Source organism: Neophocaena asiaeorientalis, unplaced genomic scaffold (genome assembly GCF_003031525.2).
Source record: "Neophocaena asiaeorientalis asiaeorientalis breed wild unplaced genomic scaffold, Neophocaena_asiaeorientalis_V1.1 scaffold606, whole genome shotgun sequence".
NCBI lineage: Eukaryota > Metazoa > Chordata > Mammalia > Artiodactyla > Phocoenidae > Neophocaena > Neophocaena asiaeorientalis.
In genome coordinates, this window is record NW_020173687.1 from 2,292,950 (window position 1) to 2,299,298 (window position 6,349).

The following is a 6,349-nucleotide window of genomic DNA, read 5'->3' on the forward strand; positions in this document are numbered from 1 at the left end:
CGCTCGCTCGGCCTGACGCGGGCCTTAAAGGCGCCGCGCCCTCCGCGCTGCACCCGCGCACCCCGCGTCCCCGCCCAGCCGCCGCGCCCCACCTTACCACTCGGCCCGGACAGGGCATCTGGAAACCGGGTCAGCCGAAGGGGCCGAGGACACAAAGTCTACTGGGGAAAAAGGGGCGGGGGGAGCTGTGAGGTCTGAACAAGGGATGGTGGTCCCAGATCCCAAACTATGGGTACGCCTGCGGGATGGGGAGACCCTGATGCCTTAGTCCAGCTCCCCGCCTGGGCCCACAGTGGGGGTAGGCACCCCCATCCGTCCTGTATGCTTCAGGTGTCTTCCCACTAACTCTCCTGACCCAAGCCCACCTCCTGGCCTTGCACATCTTTGGGGCTCCCAGGAATTAGCCCTGAGAGACCAGCCGATTAGGAAAGCGGAAAGCGCAGAGAGAGGGCCTGCAGGCTGCATCGACCGACACCCAGGGTGAGGGAAAGCTCCAGGTCTGGGCCCTGGCCGTGGTGGACCCTTAAGGACCAAGGAAGGGGCTAATTCCTGTTTGTGCATCAAAATACATTGTTAGGCCTGAGAAGCCAAGAAAGAAATTAGAGGCCCCAAGAAGAAAAGGCAGAAATTCCCCCGCAGAAGAGCGGTCAGGAGCGCTAGCCGGACAGGCCAGGCGGTGCCTGCTTGGGTGATTTCTGAACTGGGGGAACACTTCTTTAAGGGCTCATCAAGTGAAAAATATGGACAGCTTGGAAAGTGAGTAAATGTTTCTGCACGTTCCCTTTTGGTTTGAAGATTTTAAGAAAAGTGGTTTTGTTTGCTCAGATATTTCAAATTTTCTTTGTCTTGGTTTGGAGAGCTCTGTGTCCAGAATACATTAGTTCTGGTTTAAGAAATATGCTGCAAAGGAGGGGGAAGAAGATTGACTGAACTGTTGAGCTCCAAGGTCAGGGCCAACTTGGGCAGGAGAGCAGGAGAGCTGTAGCACAGCCCTGCCCTCCCCTGGGACCCTTGCACCTGGGCTGGGGGGCCTGCTGGTTAGCGTGCTGCCTTGGACTGAAGGAAGTCAGGGTCTAGACAACTGCAGAGGGGCAAGGCAAGTGTGTATCTGAGAGCAAGCGGCTTGTGGCTTCTCACCCAGTAACTGTGCGACGGTTAAAGGGGACGTTGCATCAGTAACGGCCTGCCACACCTGGCCAGAGCCCCATCGGTTCCCAGCCTGGCGGGATAGGGCCAGGATGCCCCTGTACGTGGCTGAGTGTGCCTGGCTCACCTTTACGCTCAGACTTCAGCACAGATCCTTTGTCACCAGTGACATTTCATGGACAGACCCACCCGAGACCCACGCTGGGAGAAGGTCCACTCCTCAGCGCTGTGCTCACACCTCTCAAAGACCTCTCCAATTCCCCCCTCACTCAGGGTACTTCAGCACAGCAGGGAGCTGACAGAGGCCGGCCACGGTCCTTGCAATAGTTCTGAAATGTCCATCACGGGGACCTGCCTTTGTCTCCGAAGGTCCGAGTATGATAACGATTTTGCTCTCGGGAGAGACTTCCAGAACCCAGCACTGGCTTGCTGTGCTTCCTGAAACTGCTCCGTGCAAACACGTGTGACAACTTAAATTACAATGACAGAGGTGTTGGGTAGGGGGATGAAGTGCGTGATGACTTGCAGACCTGGAAGGCCCATCCTGACTCTAATCAGCCTTGGGGGAGGAGCACATGGGGGAGCTTTGTGTGAATTAACTCCTAGGGCTGTCCTGACTCCAGAGTGGGGTCTGCTGTCATACCCATTGCTCCCCTGGGCAGGGGAGGGGGAGGCGTGGGGAGGCCAGGCGGAGGCTGCAGGACCAGTGTTCTCACCCCGGCCCTGCACCCCTGGCCTGGGGAGCATTTTTCTTCCCCAAACTCATTTGCTGGAGGAGACCTCGTACACAATATATTGAATATGATGTCTTATGGGAACTCACATGTTTAGGAATATGGTTTCAGAAACACTGCAGTAACTGATGCAAGTCCAGTAGAGAGCATTGGTTTATCAGGCTTGCTGTGAATGAAGCAGAGGGCGCACTGAGAGGAAGGAAAAGACCGTCTGAAATACAGGGCAGTGGCTTCCAGAGGACGGTCCCCAGAGCAGCAGCACAGACTCCCCGCAGGGACTTGTTGAAAATGCGGACCCTCAGGCCACACGCCAGGCCTCCTGAATGGGAGTCTGCCTGGGAACCCACCCTCCCTCCAGCCCACCTCTGTCCTCACGTGATCTGCTTCAGAATCCTAGCGGGGCTTGTGAAAAATGCAGACTCCTGGGCTCCACCTGACACCCACTGACTTGGAGCTTTGGGGAATGGGGCCCAGGACCTGGCCTTTTAACAGCCTCTTAGGTTGGTGTCCACGCACACTAGTGTTTGAGAACCACTGGCCTACCCAAAGGCCATAGGCGGCTTCTGGGAGCATCTATAAATGCTACCTCCTGGGCCGCACCCTGAACCGACTGAATCTGGGTGTTTCAGGGCGGAGCTGGGGTTGGAGACACAGCTGCCGTGAGGGAGGGCTCCAGCCGCCCGGCTCTGCCCGGTGCCAGCAGGCTAAGCCCACCTGGCGAGGAGCTATCCTCTCAGGCTGCTGGGTAGAGCCCCCAGAGAAGAGCGTGTTTCTGTTTCTAAGAGAGAGTAAGAAAATTCCACGGAGAGGGTCGCCTGTGAGTGATGGTCTCCTCTTGACTGATGGCCCTGCAGATGTTTGCTAAGACTCCTTGTTGAGGTTGCTGGTGGGAAGGGCTTCAACTTTGGAAGCAAACCGAATGCTTGCATCGGGGCTACTTTTCCCTGCCTTGTCCTCTGATGTTCATTTGTTTCTCCTCCATTTATCATTAGTTTTTAGATAATTCAATGTTAGACAAAAAACTGTTTTGTAAAGAAAGCAGGAAGATGTTAGCAAAAGGCGGGTCCCTAGAATAAAACAGAATCTTTGTGGACAATTGAAGATATTCAGGCGCTACAGAAAAGAGTGCAATCAGCCTGCCACCCGCTTGAGAAAACCTCCCCACATGGAACCCAGAAGAACAATCTTAAAGGAAAAAGCAAGAGAGAGAGAGAGAGAGAGAGACAGGCCAGCACAGACAGCTCTCTGCCTTCAATTCCACTGACTCTCACCCCTGGAGAAGGTTGATGCTGGGGAGAAAGAGAATAGCCGCTATTATTATTTGGGTTTTTTTTTAAATTTAATTTAATTTAATTTTTTTATACAGCAGGTTCTTATTAGTTATCCATTTTATACATATTAGTATATACATGTCAATCCCAATCGCCCAGTTCATCACAGCACCCCCCCCACAGCCGCTATTATTACTGTTTTTGTTTTCATTGACATCACCTCTCCCTTAACACGTGTTGATATTCAGGGTGGGCCGGGCCCTGCGTGGAGGGCTTTCGAACTGTTATCTCCTGTAATCCTCATGAACAGAGGAGGTGGTCTTTCCCACGTTCCCAGCCTCACCCCATCTTCTTCCTTTTCCCACCTTAGGCCAGTCACGCCAAGCCCGCCACCACCCTGGACCCCTGTCAGGGAGCACGTGCGTCCTTCCGGCTTCCGTGCCCGTGCCCCCACTGTGCCCTCTGTCGGGAACCCACCAGCCTTCGTGTGGGAGGCGACCCCTCTATCTCCAACCGGCCTTTCTTCAGGGGCAAGGGGCTGTCCTTGGCTGCCTTCTGACTTCATATACACCTCACACTGTCCCACTGTCCTATTGTCATGGAGGGTTTTTCTTTATGCCCCCCACCCCCCGAAACTCCAAGAGTCTGAGGGCAGGGGGCCTGGTGTAGTCACTTCTCCCTACATAGCCCAGGATCCAGTCCCCAGTGGCTGGATGAATAAAGCAGCGACAACAATTCTGGCTCGAATCAGCAGCTCTCCTGAGCGTCTGGGTACCTTCCTACACGCCCCCATTAGACAGAAGGGGAAACCAAGGCCTGGAGCAAGCAGAGGGCTTGAACCACCTCCCAGTCACCCAGGACTTTTCACATCTGATTCTTGGTTTGTCTAATGTCTGCAGTGGAGCAGGGCCACCTCTGCCTGGCCCACGGCTCTCTCCCCAGCCCTGACAGTGCCAGCCCAGCCTGGGCAAATTTCTGAATAAATAAACGTCTCAGTGGATGATCAGAAAATCCGGGAGGGATGAAGCATCTTCTGGACAACTTTGGAGGAGAGGGGAGGGGTCTGGTGATGCTGCAACCGAACACTTGCCCCACGCCTAGGAGGAAGGAACACGGATGGTTTCTCTTCTCTCTTCTCATAAACTCTGGGGCAGAAGAATGAGAATTGGGGCCAGAGGAGGTGGTTCAGCATGCAGGCGCCAACAGCAAGGGATTTGGAAGGCGGGTGGGTGAGGGAGTGCAAGGAGGATGATAAAAACAAATGTCTGAGGAAAGGAAACCAATTAAACAGTAAAATAGATAATATTAGATTCAAGGGGAAGGAGAAAACGGGGGAGACGCTGGAAATATGAGTAGACTGAGAGTGGCAATAAAACACAGGAGAGACCAAGAAAATGGAAAGGAAGTGGGAAGTGGCCTTTCCAAGTTAAAACATCCGCCTGGAATTATGAGCTTCTCTGAGCTGGATGATGTCCTGTTGGCTTCAGCTCTTCTGGGTTCCCAGGGGAAACGGCTTCTACCTACAGTCACTGGTCAGATCCTTTCAAGTTATGTTTAACCTGGTTTTAGTACTGAACTTTGGGGGGTTAGCACTGATCACCTTCTCCAGAACACCAGTCTCGGGGCTGTTGAGAGGTGGCTGGATTCCTTGGCAGGGGGTGACAGCCCCGGTCCACTCTGCGCAGGTGCAGTGGGACGTGCCTTGGAGGCCTGAGTTGGGGCACTCTGCTAAGTGCGGGGGCCAGGGATGCTGTCCTGTCCTCAAGAAGCAAGCCCGCAATTTGCCTTTGCTTCTTGGCCTGTGGCTGAAGCTGTAATGGAGAAGGCTCTGCAGAGGCAGATGGACGAAGCCACCTGCTTAAAAAACACAACCCCCATTAGAGATTCACTTCTTTGGGACAAGGCAGGGATTCTCAAACTTTAGTCAAGCCGCAGGACCTCCTGACAAGTGTCTCAAAATATGGGTGCGTGGAGCCCAGCCGGCCCCGGCGATTCCCATCGAGCTAATATCAGGCAGGGCCTGAGCAACTCTGCTCCCCACGTCCCCAGCTGAGTTAGGATACACGCCGGAGGGTAAGGCATGAAACCACTTCTGAATGTTTCCGTCCTGAAAGGTGACTTGATTTCTGATAACTTTCTAGAAAGGGCACTCCCATGGGTTGGCCAAATGAATGCGTGATTTGAGGGAGGGAAATGTGGCCAGGGGTCTGGAGGTGGTAGGGATATCACTCGTCCAGGCGGGGTATGGCAGGGGATTCTCAGGATGGTTGGGAGGGTCTCAAGGCTGCTGGGCTCTGTGTGTGAAATGAGAAAAGCCCTGAAGAAAGAAAGGAGGCGGGGGGGACAGTACAGACACGGTCACCAGTCTACGCAGCAGGCAACCCAGCTCTGAAGCTGAACTCCGTAGATCTGATCCCCAGGAATAAGGCTCCTACCGTAGAACATGGCCTAGGACTGATCCTCGCTGCACTAGGAAAAGGCAGGTGCTGGGTGGGTTGGTGGAGAAGGATGCTGGAATCATACAAGATGTAGCGCTTTCAGACTGGCTTCTTTGACTTAGCAATGTGCGTTTGCCTTTACATTTCCTCCACATCTTTTTATCACTCCGTTGTATGGATGTACCATGGTTTAACTATCCATTCGCCTATTTAAGGACATCTTGTCTGCTTCCGATACCCCTGGGTTTTTAACTAGTGAAGACTACAGGCTCTTCTTTCCCACGTCCCCCCAACGTGAATTTCAGATAAGCCAACGGCTTCTTTCCTGACTCACGTGGTCCTTTGCATCTATGATCCCAGCTTTGGAGGTGGTGGATGGGTTGGGTTACCCCCCCACCCCCAGCCTTTGGCGTGAGCTTGCGCGTGGGGCCGGTGGTCATGGTGCTCAGGCATCTCCCTCCCATCACCGCCCCCTCCAGGGCGATAACCTCTGGCCCCGCGTGAGCCACCTGCCGTGGACCCTGCTGGTCACGCCCGTCGTCTCCTGAGCCCTGGTGAGCACCGTTCACAGCAGGGATTTGCAGACACCGTTTACAAAGTTGCCCTCACCCTCTCCCACTTGGGAAGCGGCAAGCCCGAAGCACTCCGCGTTTACAAACAGTCTCCTTCTTTTGGGGATTTCAGTGCTCTCTCGTTTATAAATTACTGCTGGGGAAGGCACATTCTCAATAAATGCTCATTGCTCTTAAGAGAGAATGAT